Genomic DNA, 20,449 nt, shown 5'->3' with positions numbered 1-20,449 from the left:
AGACATGAAAATTCGAATTAGAAATTGTTTTCGCAGTATAACTGTTGAAATGTGTCGAAATTTAAGTGATGCTTTTGAGAGACGTCTTGAACTTTGTATTCAAGAAAATGGCAGACACTTTGAACATTTAATTAGGTAAATGTCTATATTACACAGTGTATAATATTAATAAATTTAAATTAAACTATTAATAGACGTAGCATGTTTTATTTGCAAATGTATTAAAGAAATGAGAATTCCGCCAAAACTAAAGGGAATGTGTATAATGTTACCTTAACAAAAGTTGAAGAGGATTCAAATCTCTACAATATAGGATTCGTAAATACAGGGTGTCCCATTTAAAAATTCCAAGAAAAATGAATTTGAATATTCCCAAGTTGCAGGGCCTGTAGAAAGTATTCTGAGTAAGAAACCGACTTATTCGTTGAACAAGGCACTTGAGCATCCCTTTGTCTTCTGTTGTGTCAATTTTTGTGAAAATAATTAACGTGCTTTGAAAGTTATAGCGCATGTTATGGAACCATGTTTTGCTTCAAATTTAAACATTTTTCGACATAAGCAGACAACGTTCCAATTTAATTTAAAACTAATTATTCTACCATGGAGAGAATTTTACGAGGAATCCAAATATATAATATATAGGGGGTTCCGTTAAATAAAATGAATAAATATTTTGACCTGTCTTTATGCAACACCCTATATGATAAAAAATATTTGTAAAATGTAGGTTGTATGTTCACGTATAACTTTTATACGAACAGTTTTTTAAATTTTGTAGAATAAGGAAGATATGGTACTTTGTCACACTATTGCGCCACCCTGTATGTACATATGTAGATTCAAGACCAACATTGGGTAATCATTCAGCGAATCAACTGCATGTATATATATTGATAAATACACCCGTTCACGCTGTTATAAAATATTACAATTATTTTGGTAAGTACCCAATCCACTTATATATGTATGTGAGCTTTCATAAAGTAAGTGACACGGGGTTAGTTATTAATTCGCTTAAAGCAACCAATAAACCTGCCACCTTACAAGGATAGTGTTATATCTTAACCTTGGGCATATGTGGTATGTCACAAGCACCTATGAGTGTTCCCTTGGAAATGGACTAAACTTGTACTTGTAAAAGTAGATCGTTGCGTTAAAAGATAAAGAGGGTCTGTTTTTATCATATGGCGTGTGAAGAAGGAATAACTGAGGGATGTAAGCGTGGGAAGAATGTGGATGGTATGGCAGGTTTATTGGATGGGAAAAAACAGATACCCGGGGAATGACTCCGACACCTTGCGAGGGGCATTCCATTCCCAATCGTTGTCAAATAAAGAAGTCTCTCTCAAACTTGCGTTTTTGTTTTCTCTATAAGAAGAAGTTTTTCTTCTGACATGTATTTATTTTGTGTTTCAACTTGTTGGCAAAATACAGGTATTTACATTTATGTATGGTATACTATATATTATATATACATAATATATAGTATATGTATTTTGTATCGCAGATAAAAAATGGATTTAGATGAAAGTACGTCTATATCTGCTCCACTAAGTAATGCATCTCTAGAATCCCATGTCGACGATGACAGTATCAATTTTTCTGGTGAAGATCTACAAAGTCAACCGTCGACATCTAAGGTCACTGCAGCTATTTCAGTTCTGGATGGAACTTTTTTCCAAATTGTTAACGAGAAATCCACTTCCACAAAAGTAGTAGCCGAATGTGTAAAATGTTTACCAAAAAAACTTTTATTTCAGGAACAAAATCTTCATCAAATTTTATTTCACATCTGAAAAGAGTTCATGGCAATGAGGTTTTGAATGCTTACAAACAGCATGTAAAACAATCTAAATTGACAAGAAATGTTGTAAAACATTCTGAGGCTATTAATGTTACAAGTGATTTCAATCAGACACAATTCGAGCAAGTTTTGATGAAATATGTTATCGATACTATGGCTCCATTATGTCTTGTAAATGATATTTATTTCCGAAAAATTTTTAATTATTTGAAAATTTCATCATTAGGACTTCATATTATCAGCCGCAGAAGTTTAAGCAGAAAGCTGGAGGAATTATACATACACACAAAATTTAAAATAAAAAATACATTGCAGAATATCGACTTCGTGTGCACTACGGCAGACATTTGATCCGGCAGACGGCGCAGTTTTTTTGGAGAAACTTTACATTGGATTAATCCAACATCTCTAGAAAGGATGTCAGTGGCATTAGCTTGTAGACGCATCAAAGGCAGTCATACGGCCGAAAATATTAAAGAAATGTTTGCATATATTCATAATGTTTACAAATTGAGGCCTGAAACGATAGTCGCTACTGTTACAGATAATGCAAGTAACTTTTGCAAAGCTTTTAGGGACTTTGGAGTTAAGGCTCGCAACATTATGAGGCATGGTGGGGAAAATAAAATAGTTAATGCATGCGAGGAAGAAGAGGATGAATGTCCGATATTGAGTTTTCCCGAAATAATTGAAGATTTCCAACGTTTACCAAAACATCACAGATGTAGCGCTCATACGCTAAACTTGTGTGCCACTGATATCAACACAACAATCAAACATGACGCAATTCTAAAAAACATTCATGGTAGAGTTTTAACTAAATGCAATATCATATGGAAAGCATTAATGCGCCCAAAATCGTCAGAATTGCTGGAACCGATTTTGAACTTTGTGCCATCTCGTCCAGTAGAAACCCATTGGAATTCTCTATTTGATGCTTTGGGAGATATTTTAAAGTTAAAAAGCCAAAGTGATGAGGCATTCGATGTTTTAAATATAACTCACAAACTTATTGACACAGAGTTCAAATATTTAAGAGTTCATCTTGATAACTAAACCTTTGGCTGAGGCTTTAGATATACTGCAAGGTGAAAAACTTTATCATTACGGTATAAAAGTACCTACGTTGATTGCTCTTAAAGAAACAATTAAGGATTTGAATAGCCGAGAATATGATTATTGCAAACCAATAGCGAAGGGTCTATTGGAGAGCATTTTAAAGAGATTTGAAAACTGTTTTCTTTTCACCACCACGGAGGCAATCGATGCAGGCATAGCGGCTATAAGTCATCCAAAATTTAAACAAAAATGGTTTAGTTGTATTAATGAAACTAGTCAAAACACTGTTTTAAATGCTTTCAAAGCAGCTGTTGCCCAGGCCTCACGGTTATCACCTACGCACGAAATGACCACTGAAGTTGAAGATGAAAATTTATTTAAAATTTTTGATTCCAGAACTCCGTCAGCAAAAGAAGTTAGCAACTTCAATTTTGATGCCGAACTTCAAATTTTAAACTTTTTTAAAAATCCATCTACAAATTTATTGATGTTGGATTATTACCCAGCCATTAAATCAGTTTTTATTCGATATAACACATCGCTACCATCATCTGCAATAGTAGAACGTCTATTTTCGTATGCTACAATCGTCAACACGCCAAAGTCAAACCGTTTATCGGATTTAGCATTTGAAAGAAAAGTAGTTTTGAAAGCAAATATTAATTTCATTCCTTGAAGTTGTTAAAAAAATAGTTATTAGTAAACATAATATCTACTTAGTTCTACATTTTGTTTAATTTTTCTTTAGACCCATTTCAAACTTTCGGTTAAACTTAAGTTTTCAAATATTATTCATGAAATAATTCAAAAAAATTAATCATGATTAATACGTTATTTATGAATAGATCATTCATGGATAAAATGTACGAATAATTATTCCTCATTCTCTGTAATAAATGAAGAATAATTTTTTTTAGTCATTATTCATGGATTCGAAAAACATTTTAGTCATGGTTGAAAATTCATTCGAATAATGCCCATCTCTGGTTCGAGGACATACTTTCGATTGACATGTTTGTATGGATGCCGTTGGTTAAAAATCTCAGCTGATCTGTACCCAGATTCATTATTTGAATAGAATATTGCAATAATTTTAACTCTTTAGCTGTAGTGTAAACCATTTTTGCACAATCACGAAAATACAGTACAAACCACTGCTTTACTATCCTCTAAAGTAGTACAGCCCAATTCTACCATTGTAATTTTTGTTGTTGTTTATGTACATTTCAAATTTAGATAAGACGAACATTCTACTTTTTATAAAAATGTATTGCTTTACATATGTTCCACCAATTCAGTATATTGCCTTAAGGTTAAAATTTTCGGTTTGTCTCAATGTAATTTTAAAAGCGTTTATGTTTCAACGGAGTAGATATTATGCAATTCATGGTTATCAGTTGGGTAGTTTGAACATTTAATTAAGTAACACTTAAGTCTAAGTATTATATGATTTTTCTGATTTTGCAAGCGTCTTTGTTAATAAAATGGAAACATTTCTTATTTAAAATGTCAAAATGATATCTCATGTCAAAAAGTAGGCATTATTGAAAAGAGAATTGAAAGACCTTTCAAACAAGGTGTCGCTCAACGCCACATTCCATTTAAGATTTTAAGGGTGAATAGCACCTTGCTCAAGGGGTTTAAAAATAAGTCTAAAAGGTTTCCCCTTCGACAAATCAATTGACGTGTTCGAGCGATTTTTTTTAAAACCACATTAGGAACCCTAAACATGGACCGTTTAATGTTCGTTGAACCACCCTGTATATACTATTATACAAAGTGCCACGCATTTCCAGATATCACCATTTTTCCGAATTTTAGCAAATACGCTGTTTACTTCCGTGCAAGTTACAATAAAAATTTAACAGAATATTTGTTGTAACTCTATTGATTTTCGCATAAACTTAAATATGTATTTTATAGATATCAAACATGTAGTATCTGCATGTGAAAAAAAAAATGTGATGCTTTAAAATTCCAAAAATGAATTTCTCTAATATCAAACCTTGACTTTGTCAGTAAATAAAAAAAAAGATGGAAATGGAAGAGTCGTTCAAATATCTTTAAAAACTTCTTTGACCGTAGCTCTTTCGAATAATGTATTGAAAGGCGCAGACTTAATGCTCCATAAAGTATTTACTTAAAAAAGAAAAAAAAATTGCAGAAAAATGCGTAGAGCTATCCTTATTTTCATTTAGAGATCGCATAAGCCATGATACTGTGTTGGCTAGCAACAAGATATTACAGATATTGTTTTATTCAAGATTTCATTAGTTTTAATTTTTAGTTTTTAGTTTAAAAAAGTAAATTAGTACTCATTTAATTTGGTTTATGTATTTTGTGGTCTCTCTTTTTCAACAATTTAGATTAATAGCTGCATATTCAAATGTTGAATATGCTGATATAATTTTTATGTATGGTAGAGCTGACGATAACGCAGCTGCCGCTCAACGATTATATCATGAACGATTCCTTCAAAGAAGAGTACCTAACGTGAAAATATTCGTTAAAACATACCGTAGAATAAGTGAAACTGGCAATTTGCATCATCAAGATCCTAAAGTGAACAACCAACAACATCGCGCTAAAGCGGATATACATATTTTAAATACATTTGAAACAGAGCCCACTGCAAGCATTAGGAAAGCATCTGAACGCCTCAACGTATCTGCGAGGACGGTGTACTCAGTTCTACTCACTGAGAAAATGCACCCTTTCCACTATACCCCCGTGCAAGCACTTGGGGAAGGAGACCCAATCCGAAGAATAAATTTATGTCGTTTTATCTTACATGCCGATATTGAACATGGAAGATTTTTTCGCAGGATTTTATGAACGGATGAATCCAAATCTCCCCGTGAAGGAATTACCAACTTTCATAACTTGCATTATTGGGCTGAAGAAAATCCGCATATGAAAAAAGAAATTTCGTTTCAACATAAATTTAGCTTAAACGTGTGGACTGGTATAATAGGCAGGCGCTTGACTGGTCCATATTTTCTGTCAAACCATTTAAATGGCGAAAATTATTTAGAATTTTTATGAAATAATCTACCAGATATTTTGGACGAAGTGCCTTTAGACGTAAGAGCGAAAATCATATTTCAAAACGATGGATGTCCGGCCCATTATCAGAGAACAATAAATGAGTTTTAAAAAAATCAATTTCCTGAAAGATGGATAGGACGAAATGGACCGATGTTATGGCCTGCCAGAGCTCCAGATCTCACCCCAGTTGACTATCATATCTGAGGACGAATGAAAGAACTGGTATACAATGAGGAAATTTATGATCGAAACCATCTCATTCAAAGAATTAATGAAGTAGCAAAATTAATGAAGGCTGAAATGACGCTAGGAATAACCACCAGAGAGATGAGACGAAGATGTCGATGTTGTATCAGAAACGGTGGTTTCTATTTTGAGAATAATTAGTTATAAGTAAATAGTGTAATTTACCTAAATAATAATTATTTATTAAGTTTTTATTCAATTTGTTAAATTGCCCTATGTGTTTTTTCTACATTTTTTTCTTTTTTAAATAAATACCTTATGGAGCATTAAGTCTACGCCTTTCAATATGTTAGGGACTTTAAGTTATTGTTTTTTTGTTTGTTGTTAATTTTGATTTGTGTTATGTATTTTATCCCTTAAGTTACGCCCATGTATGGCGATACTTATATGAGAATACCATCTGGGTGCTAGACCACATAGCCCATCAGGCCAAAACTAAGGCTAAGTTTTGGCTGGGGAATATACTACTAGTCAAAGGAAGCTTTCTCGGTAGGGATTATTGCCATGATGGGCAATTTGTTGGGCCAGCAATATTCCCAGAAAAGCGACTAGTATAGATATTCCCCAGATGGCCGCGATTTATGGGATCCGGCGTAGCCATAGCCCGTAAGGGTTCTTGGTGGTAGTGCGCTCCTAGTCGGAATTCCTCGGGTTCAATACTTAAGGGATAATCGAAGTAATTTTTTTCTCTCTTTTTTCTTCTCTTCACGTTGAAGCTGCGTCGGTGTCGTGATGTGATCGAAATCATAGTGTGTAACCCGCTCAATTAAGCATTCTCCCTCTTCCTACTTAGACTAAAACTCTTTCATTATTTGATATAAGTGCAAGTTAAATACAGTCCATTTTTTGTAAACCAAATTGTCGTTTTCGTGGTTTCATTTATCGAAGGAACCCCTTAACATTTTGGTCCTTCGAGCCGGATTCGGGCTCGTGGAAAATCATTCGTTTGGTGTTTGTGTCGTGAGAGAAGTTGTTCTGTAGGCGTGGTAGAAGTTGCGTCACGTGCCAGAACAACAAAACAAAAATCGCTGTTCATTGAAGCCTAAGTAAGAAGAAAAGCTTGGGGATTCTGGATCATCGTGGAAGCTAGGGAACTTTGTTTGGGAAGTGGGTAAGTCCTTTGCCCTATTGCCTTTGAACTTTATTGTTTTCGTTTGTACTACTTGCGAGTAATCAAATCATTCGTGTCATAAAGTTGGCATTTTTGTAGCCGCATATTCAATAAAGACTTGGAGTGGCTACAAATTGCGTGCTATATTATTTAACCGTTATCTTAGCGCACACAGTGACTTGTAGCCGCATATTTATAAAGCTTGGCGTGGCTACAAATTACATGCCGTTGTTGTGAGCTCCTGTATTACCAGTTAGTAACTTGTAGACGCGTTTATTGTAATTTTGTAACCATTGCATTTGCTAGGGAGATAAATGGGTTAAACGTGGCTAGGAGAACGTACAAGGTCCAACTCACTATGTTTAGCAAATTTCTCGAAAGATTAGATGCAAGTTACCACGCGAGAATCCACGGCATCCGGGATAAATGCTGAGTCTAGATTAATATTATTATAAATAGTGAAGTAACGATGTATGAGGGCCATTATTATTATCATCATTAGTGCCGTTAGTATTATTATTGTTATTATTACTATTTTTGAAGTCAGTTAGTAATTTGTAAATTGAATTAATAAATAATTTTTTTAAGTATTTTAAGTTTGTAAAAACATAATTGGAGCAGTCGTAACGGATAAGTTTTCGGGCTTGTTTTCGAATCGATCGACAACAAACTAACCACGAACTTCCGAACCAAGAAGATAAGAAGAAAGAAGAAAGAAAAAAGAAAAATAAGTTGGAACAGTTCTGCAGACACCAGTACTTCTTGAGAGCCAGACAAGCATCACTGACCCAAGAGTCTACCTGACAGTAATGTTCCTGAGAAGCACCGCTGTATTGTTGTAAGTACAATGATAAAGTTAATGTTTAATGTTGATGAGTTATCGGGTCAATTGAAAACCCTTTATCTTGATAAACCTTCAACTGACTTCGTCTCTGAAATCCCTTGTGAGACCCAATCTAATTCTCCTAGTAATAACCCGCGTAAATCTTGTGTAAAAATGGCCGAATTTAAACCAGAATATTTAAAATGCATCCCAGAATTCGACGGGAACCCAAACGATTTGAGTAGATACTTATTGATTTGTGAGTCTGTTATTGATTCATTTTATTTACCTCAACAACCTAATCATTTTCAAAACGTTTACTTATTGAAATGTATCATAGGAAAACTAACCAGAAACGCAAAATTGGTTTTGGGTACACAGAACGTACAGTGGCGAACAAAAGTATGGAAACATTTTCTAATATTGAATGCAATTTAATTCCTATACGTAGCAACAAACATCAGTCAAGAAAAAAGTTGTTTTTTGGAATATTAACTTTATCTAGAATATGTACATAAATAAAAATAAATATATTAATGTATTTATCAGTCTTAAAAAAACAATATTGTAAAAAATGTATAAATTGACTGAACAAAAGTATGGAAACATTTTCTTCTTTTTAGTCTAATCTCAAAATTTGTTGATTAAAGTGACTATATTAAGTTTTCTGCTTCTAAGATTTTGTTGAAAATGCCAAAATATTACAGTGCTGAGTTCAAGCGAAGAATAGTGACCATGTACAAAAACGGAACAAAACAAATTAATATTGCAAATGCATTAAATATACCTCGGGGAACTATTCGTAAAATAATTAAGAGGTATTTGCAAAGAGGAACAGTAGATTCAGCAATGAAATGTGGAAGACCTCGAAAAACAACCCGTAGAGTGGATAGTGCGATCGTTAGAAAAGCTAGAGTCGATTCAAAAAAATCTGCTGTGGCGATAAATAAGGAGTTAAAAGAGGAATTTGAAGATATTGATGTAGCGGATATGACAATTAGACGTCGGCTTATAAGTGAAAATCTACATGGTAGACGTGCAGTTAAAAAGCCACTTCTTACAAAGCGACACAAACAAGCGAGATTAAAATTCGCCAGAGAACATAATTGCACCGAACACCAATGATCATTAGTAGTTTTCAGCGATGAAAGTAAGTTTAATTTGTTCGGCAGTGATTCTACAGGATAACTTCGAAGATCTCCAGGACAAAGATATGACCCAAAATATTTAATTCCCACCGTCAAACATGGCGGTGGAAATGTGATGGTTTGGGGTTGTTTTACAGGATCTGGTACTGGACCACTAGTGAAAATAAATGGCAAAATGGACTTCAAGATGTACTGTGATATATTACAAAATCACCTACTGACATTTAAAGAAGATCTACCGTTGGCATGGATTTATAAACAAGATAATGATCCAAAGCACACCTCTTGATTGACTAAAAATTGGTTTTTAGAAAACAAAATACGGGTGTTGGAATGGCCGTCTCAATCGCCTGATATAAATCTGATTGAAAATCTGTGGTACTATTTATATAAGAAGGTCAGATCCAAAAACGTTAAAAATCGCGATGAATTTTGAACAGTGTTGGAGCTCTCTCTCCAAGGAAGGCGATTCCCAGGGACCTCTGTACAAAGCTTGTTGACTCTATGGGACGAAGATGTCAAGCGGTAATTGATGCCAAAGGGTATCCAACGAAATAGTAAAACTTTTGAAAAACCTTTTAATAAAATAGTACATAATATAATTTATTTTCAACAATTTGTAAGTAATGTTTCCATACTTATGTTCGGTCAATTTAGATTTTTCACAATATTGTTTTTTTTGAGACTGATAAATATATTAATATATTTATTATTAGTTATGTACATATTCTAGATATAGCAGATATTCCAAAAAAGGACTTTTTTCTTGACGGATATTTATTGTTACGTGTAGAATAAAATTGCTTTAAAAAATAGAAAATGTTTCCATACTTTTGTTCGCCACTGTAACTACTTGGACTGAATTAAAACGTATTCTTAACCGACATTTTGCAGACCAAAGAGATGAAGCTTGCCTAAATAGAGATTTGGTCATGCTTCGTCAACAAGGTAGTGAGAGCCCAAATCAATTTTACGACCGTGTTCTCCATATATTAAATCTCTTATGCTCTTATATCGACACGCATTAAGCGACAGAGCATGCAAAAAATTTAAAGAGGACCCTATACAATGATTTAGCATTAAAACCTTTTTATCGCGACTTAAAGAGCCTTTGGGCACTACAATTCGATGTATGTGCCCAACGGACCTTCCCACTGCCCTTCAATTTGTAACCGAGGAAAGTAACATACATTATTTTCAATCAAACACAAGACCGCAAAACTCAACGAGAAAATTCGCTCCGACAAATAGAGCCCATAATAATCAACAATCATTCTCTAATCAACAATTCAGAAGACCATCTTTTAATACATTCAATCCAAATATGACATATAATTCATTTAGGACATTCCAACCATCCCGTTTCAGGCGATCAAATTTTCAAAATCGACAATTTTCTTCCAACCCTCAGATTGTCGGACAAGGACCGACTACAAACGTTTTTAGACCCAACCAGAACAAACCGTTACCAAACCCAGTCCCTATGAGCGTATCAACACGAAATACTTCAAGAACCTTTAAACACCATTCAAATAATAACCCCCGAAATTTTGGAAAGTATAATTCTAATTAATCCCCAAATTTTACCGTGGAGAAGTTATACCATACCACGGAAGAGTTAGATAATGTCGATGATGAGATGAGAAATTATACGTCTCAAAGAAATAAGAAACCCTCCTGGGAACATTCGCTGCAAAGCAACCGGTATTCTGATAATGCAATGTCAGCAAATTCCTCAACGGAGGATGTGGACATAAATTTTCCCATACCGCGCCTCGTCAGCAAAGAGACGTGACGCCGGAAATTATACAATTAAATAATGTTAGTACGAGCCAGTTATCATATGTCACATGTTAAAAATCATAATATTAAGGATTAATTATGGAAGCGGCTCTTTTATAGGACATAAACTCTCACGGTTGATTGCTTCATGCAAGGGAGATTGTTTATGTTTATGTCTGGGCTATGAGTTATATTTCTTTTAGCTCCGAATCTATAGTCCTAATCTCCCTAGCCAGTTAGTCGTTCGTAGAATGCGCGAGAAGCTAAATATCGTCTCACAAACTCTTAGATTACTTTCTCCTTTTTTTTGTTAAAAATAAATATTACATATACTTCTATAACTTAGTGTGTATTATTCTGATCACCCTTCTTAATTCCCTGCACAGTTTTCAAACCAACAGGTTATGGGCCCAGGGTTCGCAAAAGAGTGATTAGAACACGCGTTTAATTCGGAAGTATACGGTTTTTTTTGTCGTAAGAAAATAAAATGGCGGGAAATGAAAGTGCGAATTATGGAATGTACGTTGAAAAACTGAAAGGTCGCGAAAACTATAGTGACTGGAAGTTCCAGATAAGTGCGTTATTAAAATTAGACGGACTTTGGAACTGTATAACCGGACAGTGGGACCCTTCAGTAGAAAGTACCACGAAAGCTCGTTACGAAGAGAAAGCGCTCTCAAAAATAATCCTTTCTCTGGATAAATCGGCATATCCCCATGTGACGCAAGTAAAAACAGCTACTGAAGCTTGGAAAGCTCTTGAAAACGCATTTGAAGACAAAGGACTTCATAGACGACTAGGCCTCTTAAGAAACCTGTGCTCTATAAAGTTAGAAAACTTCGGCACAATGGAGGGGTATGTTAACGAAGCCATGACTCTATCCCAACAACTTACATCTATGGGAAAACCCTTGATGATGAGTTCTTAGGCGCTATCATGCTGCAAGGACTCACAGCGGATTATGAGCCGATGGTTATGGCACTTGAAAATTCAGGTGTTGACATAACATCCGACTTTGTCAAAACTAAATTACTGCAAGACAGAAAATGGCAGAGTAGTAAACATACCGGTGACTGTGCATTTGTCACAAAGAAAAATACAAAACCTTCATGGTGCTGGGGCTGTAAACAGAAAGGCCACTATAGGAACAAATGTCCTCTAAACAATCAGGGTTCTTCGAATAAAGGGAATTCCGATACTAAAAATAAGGATAAACATAAGAAGGATGGACAAAAAGCTTTATTTAGCGCAGCTTTAAGTGCAACAAATATATCGGAACCTGCCTGGTTCATCGATAGCGGCGCCTCCTCCCACATGACAGGAAATAAAGAACTTCTTCGGGACCTAACGGAAGAAGACTTGGGGCAGAGTGTGTTCGTGGCAAATAACTCTAAACTCTCTGTATGTGGAACTGGAAATAGTGTTGTAAAACTGAAACAAAATGGAACTGAGCAGTGCATATCAAAAATTAAATATGTTCCAAATCTATCCGTAAACTTGTTGTCAGTGAATGAGATTGTTTCAAAAGGACACAGTGTTTACTTTGATCTAGAAGGATGCAAGATAATTGATCATGGTAAGTGCAATTTTGAGGGAGAACCTATAGCTACTGCAGCCAATGTCGATGGTTTATATAAACTGGACGTCATGTCAAAGTCTGTCAATGTGGTGAAATCTGCGGATTCTCAAATGCTATGGCACAGACGCTTAGGTCATCTCAACCATTACAGCATGGCCTTGCTAAAAAATGGTTTGGCTACCGGCATGCTGTACAAAGAAAACACTGACCCAGAACATTGTGAGAGTTGCATTAAAGGTAAACAGGCAAGAAGACCTTTTCCTTATAAAAAGGATAAAGAAATTGCGCGAAACAAGCTGGATTTAATTCACTCAGACCTTGTAGGTCCCATGGAAATTGAGTCATGGAGTAATAAAAAATATATGTTTACTCTAATTGACGATAGTACTAGGAAAATATTTTGTTACTTCTTGGCACATAAGAGTGAAGTTCCAGAAATTTTCAAAGATTTCTGCAATATGGTAGAAAACCAGACAGAACGAAGAATCAAAGTTCTGAGAACCGACAATGGAGGAGAATATTGCAACGAACGTTTGTGGAAATTCCTTAAAGATCGTGGAATTAAACATGAACGAACGGTGCCATACACTCCGGAACAGAATGGGGTAGCCGAACGCTACAATCGAACAATACTTGAAAAAGTACGTTCAATGCTTATTGACTCAAACGCTCAAAAACAGATGTGGGCAGAAGCTGCTAATACAGCAGTTTATCTTCTGAACCGTTCACCTATAAAAAGATTACGTGGGGCAACACCAGAAGAAAAATGGACAGGTCAAAGGGTAGATTTGAGCCATCTCAGGATTTTTGGATGTCGTGCTTATGTCCATATACAGTAAAATCTCCCTTGACGGACACCTCCGATAAGCGGACCTCTCTAATAACCGGACAGTTTTCTGGGGACCAATTCTTTCCCATAAGATATTCTAATAAATATTTCTCTATTAAGCGGACTGTCTATTAAACGGACACGGACATTGAATCTAACTCCATTTTTACATTTTTTCTCTCATAAACGGACATTTATTTAGCCCGCGACCAGGAAATAATTTTCGAATGAACGTTGCCGTTCCTTTTAATATATTTAACGAATGGCAACGTTTTGCCTGGCCGCACGTCTTTCGTAGGGGAATTACCGGACTCCCGAAAGGCATATTATGTATGTATAACCATGCCACTATTTTTGTCTACTACATTTGTATTTAACGCAACGTTCGGAGTAGTCGTAGTAGTAGTAGTATTTCTCCTTGTGTGTTTTTAGTGTTTATATGTTAATAATGGCTCCAACAAAACGTCTGTTAACTTTAAAAGAAAAGCTGCAAGTAGTGGAAGTTTACGATAGAGAAAAACTTAGTGTACGTAACTTAGCGGCCCGATTTAATATAGGAAAAACCCAGGCAAGTGAAATAATTAAGAAGAGAGAACAACTATTAAACAGTTGTGTTACATCATTTAACTCGGAGCAGAAGAGATCATTCTTCAAAACTAAGGGATTTAACATCGACAAACTAACTTATGAATGGTTTGTTAAAGCCCGGAATAAAAATTTTCCTATATCAGGGCCTATAATTCGATCAAAGGCGAAAGAACTTGCAGAAAAAATGGGGTACCAGGATTTTCGCGCTTCTTCTGGATGGCTTGAAAAATTTCGGATTCGACACAACATTACGTTTCGTTCAATTTCAGGAGAGGCTGCTACTGTCAATACGGAGCACGTCGCCATTTTCAAGAACAATATTTCGGTGTTACTGAAACACTACGAGCCAAGAAATATCTATAATGCTGACGAGACTGGCCTTTTCTTTCGTGCCTTACCCGAAAAAACATTCGCTTTAAAAGGTGAAAAATGTGCGGGTGGAAAAATGGCCAAAGAACGCCTCACTATTTTACACTGTACAAATATGGCAGGTGAGAAGGAAAAGCTTTTAGTTATCGGAAAATCAGCAAGGCCTCGTTGTTTCAAGAAGTTGGACCTACGTACTTTACCTGTCACGTGGTATTCAAATAACAAATCTTGGATGACAAGTAATATCATGACAGAATGGCTACAAGTGTTTGATCACAAAATGGCCAGGGAAAAACGGAAGATTTTATTATTTATGGACAATGCCGCTTCTCACCCAAGAGACCTCAATCTGCAGAATATCAAAATAATTTTCTTACCACCAAATACGACAGCTTTGTGTCAACCATTGGATCAGGGAATAATAAAGAATTTTAAAATATGTTACCGCTCAATTATATTAAGACACATTTTAATAAAAATGGACAGTGTTAACAACGCTAATGAGTTAGCCAAATGTATAAATGTACTGGAGGCGGTGTTTTTCATTCATTCAGCTTGGAAACAAGTATCTTCTACGACCATAAAGAATTGCTTTACTAAAGCTGGGTTTAGATATGAAGTTACACCAATATCAGGTGAGGGTTGGGACCCAGATGACGAAGTCCCGTTATCAAAACTTGCGGAGGTGTGCAAAATGATGAGACATGCTGGACATGAACAAACTGATACAGATGCTTTTATTAATGTTGATAACGCTGTTCAAGTTGAAGATCAAGAAATGGAAGTTTCAATTTCTAATGAAAACACGGAAGAGATAGACTCTGAAGATGAATCGGATACGATGATATACAACAATAATATGAGCGATAGTAAAATCCATTCTTACAGTGACGCGTTTAATAATGTAAATAAATTAAAAGAGTTTTCTTTGAAGAACAGTGATTTGAGAGGATTCGAAATGTTAAGTAAGTTAGAGATACATTTTGAAGAGGATTTTATGAAGAAAAAGACCCGTCAAACTTCAATTACTGAGTATTTTACTTCTAAACTTTAATTACCTAAATATGTATGTATATATGTAGTACATACATGTACATACATATACGTACTTGTTAATTTCTCATTTTAAAATATTTCTTTTTTTGTGGCTGATTAGTTAAGATTATTCTTATTTTACTCTCTTAATTGAATAAAATATTTATTTAATAAATAAGTTTTAAAAAACCCATCTATATTTTCACATTTTCTAATAAGCGGACACCTCCTATAAGCGGACAAATAGAAGACGACCACCGGTGTCCGCTTATGGGAGATTTCACTGTACTAATTTCCAACAATTAATGAAAAAGTGGACCATTAATCATTATAGCACGTTTAGCATCACCAAGGCTGCTATTGCAGAACGCTGTATTAGAACTATTAAAGAAAAATTGTATAAATTGTTCAGTTTGAATAGTAATCACAAATGGGTGGATATATTATCTGATGTTATAAAAAAGTACAACGAAACTAAACATTCCACAACAAACGTTAAACCTATAGCAATCAATAAGAATAATGAAAAGGAAATATTATCTAGAGCCTATAATCATATTAAAATTGTTGAAAAATCACGAAAATTTAAAGTTGGAGATTTAGTACGTATCAGCAAAAACAAGCATATTTTTGAAAAAGGTTATTTACCGAACTGGACCACTGAGTTATTTAGTATTGTGAAAGTTCAACTTACAAACCCAGTAACATACTTGCTAGAAGATCAAACTGGTAGACCTATAAAGGGCGCTTTCTATAAGTATGAACTGCAAAAAACTAAACAGCCCGATGTATTTTTAGTGGAGAAAATAATACGCAAGCGTGGCAATAAAGTCTATGTCAAATGGCTTGGGTTTGATAAATCTCATAACAGCTGGATTAGTGATGATAATAAATTGTAACTACGCTTGCGCTAGATCTGTTTATACCTTACTTTAAACATCAGTTTTAGAAAGTTAAGTAGTAGTAGTATTTTCAATTCATCTGAAGCAATATGTGTTCTCAAATAATGAATTGTGAACTTGATGAGCTACTAACTAAATATGAACATGAAGTATTTAAAAATAGTTTGCCAAAAGGATGTAATAGCAATAACGCTATATCAATCCACTATGTGTTGAACTCAACATTTACATGTCTTTCAAGTGGAATTGATATTTCAGCAGGTTTAAACATGTTTCAAGACTTTACGCCTGCAATACAAATACAAGTAGGAAGTGATGTCCTTTATTTCAGTGAAATCGAGTGGAAAAACATTGCGGCCAACCTTTATTGGTTTTTGGATAACTATTTCCGAAAAGATGATATATCTTCAGTTGCGCAAGTGTCTTCAGGTAGCAGTATAATCTCCACCTACCAGTCTGTAGATAAATCCAAGCTTTTAGTCATAACAAATAACGAGATTCCTTTATTTTTAACTGAAAGCAATGTATGCGATTTATGTGTTATAGATGACTACTTTATAAATAACAAACTTAACTCATTTAGAATGTTAGATTTTCAAAAGTTTTATCTTAATTTTATAAGAGTATTTAGGGACTTTATAAGTGAGCATCATATTGCAAAGGATGTTATTGAATCTCTTTTAAGAAAATTTTGCTGTGTAAATATGAATATAGAAACTTATTGTTTAAGGGAATGCTTGTATTATGATAAAAATAAAATTCTACATGACTTGGGAATAAATTGTTAAAATTATACTGGCTTTTAAATGACTAATACGCTGTAGATCAATGATATATAATTAAAGGCACGATTCAGCGTTTTTTTTTCTCATACAGTGAGTGGTTAAGCTGCAGAATGGTCAGTCGTATAGTTTGTTTTTTGTTTATTAGTGGAGGTTTTGCTCACACGAAAATAAACGTAAACGTATTTGACTATCTGCTAAAATATGGTTATGTAAACAACACCTCAAATGAAAATTCGTTAATTAATATTAATCAATCAGAGGCGCTCATATCATTTCAGGAGTTTTACAACTTGCCAGTAGATGGAACTCCTAACAATGAAACATTAAAATTAATGGAGACACCACGATGTGGAGTAAAAGATGATAATAATAATAATATTGCTTTTTCAGCACTTGGAAAATGGTCTAAATCTACAATAAAGTGGTATGTAACTTATCCTCAGAGTCATTATATAAAAACTGTTGCAGAAAAAGCGTTCAAAGTGTGGAGTGATGTAGCTGACTTAAAATTTCTTTATGACTACAAAAATCCTGATTTAATTATTTCGTTTGGAAAACTTAACCACAGGAATAACCCCAGATGCTTGACTGGGGATTGCCCATATCAATTTGATGGGCGGGGTGGTGCTTTAGGTCATGCTTATACACCCTCAGCAAATCACAAACACAACAATACATGTCTTGAAATTCATTTAGATAGCTCAGAATCTTGGTATTTTGGTTTGGATGACAATGTGCCAGATGATAGTTATAGTGCACTGTGGGTTTTAATACATGAAATAGGTCACGTGCTCGGTTTAGGACACTCAGCTGTTCCTAATGCTATCATGTTTCCATACTACAAGACACAAATGAATTTAGATAAAGACGACATTGTAATAATTCAACATTTGTACGGAAAGGCGATCGCACCAAAACATTTCGAAACAAGCACTTCTTCTTTGCCCCCATCATCAACAACAACAACAACAACAACAACAACAACAACAACAACAACAACAACAACAACAACAATTAAAAATGAATTGAAAAATAACCACGATGATGATGATGTTTGTAACTTTGAAGAACACCCTTTGACTTTCTTAATAATGCATAAAAATTTATATATTTTACACTTAGATCGAATATGGATTATGGATATAATAATGAAAAAGATGCAGGCAAATAGCATATCAATTTACTCTGTATTTCCATTTTTACCTAAATTTAACCGAATTACAGCTGTATATCAAAGAGTAAATGGAGATGTAATTTTAATTGTTGACAAGGTCATTTATGTTGTTAATCATAAAAATTACAATTTAATTAAGACGGTAAGTCTTTCTAGCCTTAAAATACCATTCAATGATCAAAAGCTGAGGGCTGCAGTCGCTACTTACACAGGGAAAATTATCTATTTTTTCGATGAAAACTATTATGCTATAATTAACGATAATGATTATAATTTTATTGTTGATTATTATGGTTATACAGGGTGTTTCTAAATTATGGTGCCAAATTGATATAGAAGGTAGATTACATCATTTTATGCCAGAAATTCTATATAAATGTGTGTCCAAAAATGCTTAATAAAAAAGATACAGGGCGTTTTATGATAGTTTGGAAAAACATATTTTTATTATTTTTTTCCAAAGGGCTTTTGTGATTTTATTGAAAGTTGGTACACAAGATGTGGCCGACGGGTGCAACAACTATTGATGAGTACATTATTTTTAGTTGCTATGGTAACCAAATAACATTAGTGGCCTAGAAATTTTTTCCATAAATTTTTTTTGTGTGTGGACAAAATGCATATTTGATCAGATTTTCTTAGAGTTTGTTTAAAAATACACAAAAAAGGTACTCTGGTTTAAAACCGATAACGTACTCAGTTTTCGAGAAAAATGATTAAGTATGAGACACTGCAAACTGCTCATCTACCATTGCGTTTAGGTTTCGGATATTTAGCTGGCCATGCTTTTTTATTATTTTCTGTTGTCAAAGTCAGTCTTTTAGATCCATGTCATGTTGTTCGTTTCTAAAAATTTTATAATTTTTTTTAATAACAATGGCTGAAAGATACACTTTCCAAGAACTTACCGACATGCATTTAATTTTTGGTAAATGTGATAGTAATTCAAGGGCAGCAAGAAGATGTTATCAAGAGATATATCCTAATAGGAGAATTCCTTCAAGAAAACTGTTTGTTTCAATTGACCTTCGCCTTAGAGAGACAGGAAGTTTGAGAAACATTAACAAAAATGCTGGTAGACCGCGTACAACAAGAACTGTTGAAAATGAAGAGCAGATATTAAGGCATTTTGAACAAGATAATACGTTAAGTACTAGAAGAATAGGTGCTATGCAAAATATACCGCATTCCGTAGTGTGGAGAGTAGCTAAAGAGCAAGCCTTATATCCGTATCACCTATTACAAGTACAAGAACTGCTGCCAACGGATTTTGAAAAAAGGACAACGTTCTGCAATTGGGTTCTCCATAAAATAGAACGTGAATCAGATTTTGCGAAAAATATACTATTTACAGATGAGGCTTCATTTACAAAAGATGGAGTTTTCAATTCAAGAAATAACCATAAGTGGAGTGAAGAAAATCCCAGAGAAACAGTAGTTACTCAATCCCAAAATAAATTTAAAATAAATTTCTGGGTGGGCATTTTGGGAACTAAAATTTTGGGCCCTGTTGAATTACCTCAAAATTTAAATGGTGGTCATTATTTAAACTTCTTGACGCACCAACTTCCAGAAGTATTGGAACATATCGATTTGCAAACACGACGAAAAATGTGGCTTATGCATGATGGTGCTCCTGCCCACTACTCCAGAAATGTCAGGACACATTTAAATAATACTTTTCCTACTAAGTGGATTGGTCGTGGATATGATGCTCCGCAAAAATGGCCACCAAGAAGCCCCGATCTAAATCCTTTAGATTTTTTTCTATGGGGTAATGTAAAGGAGAAAGTGTATAGTAGGCCAATCCCGAATGAAAACTTTTTAAGGCAAAGAATTGAGGATGTATTTGCGGATATAAAACAAAACGAGAGAAGTATAGAGAAAGTACAATTTAACTTCCTCAAAAGAGTCAGAGCTTGTATTCGTAGTGGTGGAAAACATTTCGAACAATTTGTAAATTGATACTTGTTAAGTATGTTTTGTTGTTATTAGTTTCTTTATTAATAATTTTTTAAATTTAAACCACTGCCTTTGCCAACAGAAAATAATAAATAAAATGAGCAGTTTGCAGTGTCTCATACTTAATCATTTTTCTCGAAAACTGAGTACGTTATCGGTTTTAAACCAGAGTACCTTTTTTGTGTATTTTTAAACAAACTCTAAG

The sequence above is a fragment of the Euwallacea fornicatus genome, chromosome 6 (assembly GCF_040115645.1).
Source record: "Euwallacea fornicatus isolate EFF26 chromosome 6, ASM4011564v1, whole genome shotgun sequence".
NCBI classification, from domain to species: domain Eukaryota; kingdom Metazoa; phylum Arthropoda; class Insecta; order Coleoptera; family Curculionidae; genus Euwallacea; species Euwallacea fornicatus.
This window is presented reverse-complemented; position numbering follows the sequence as displayed.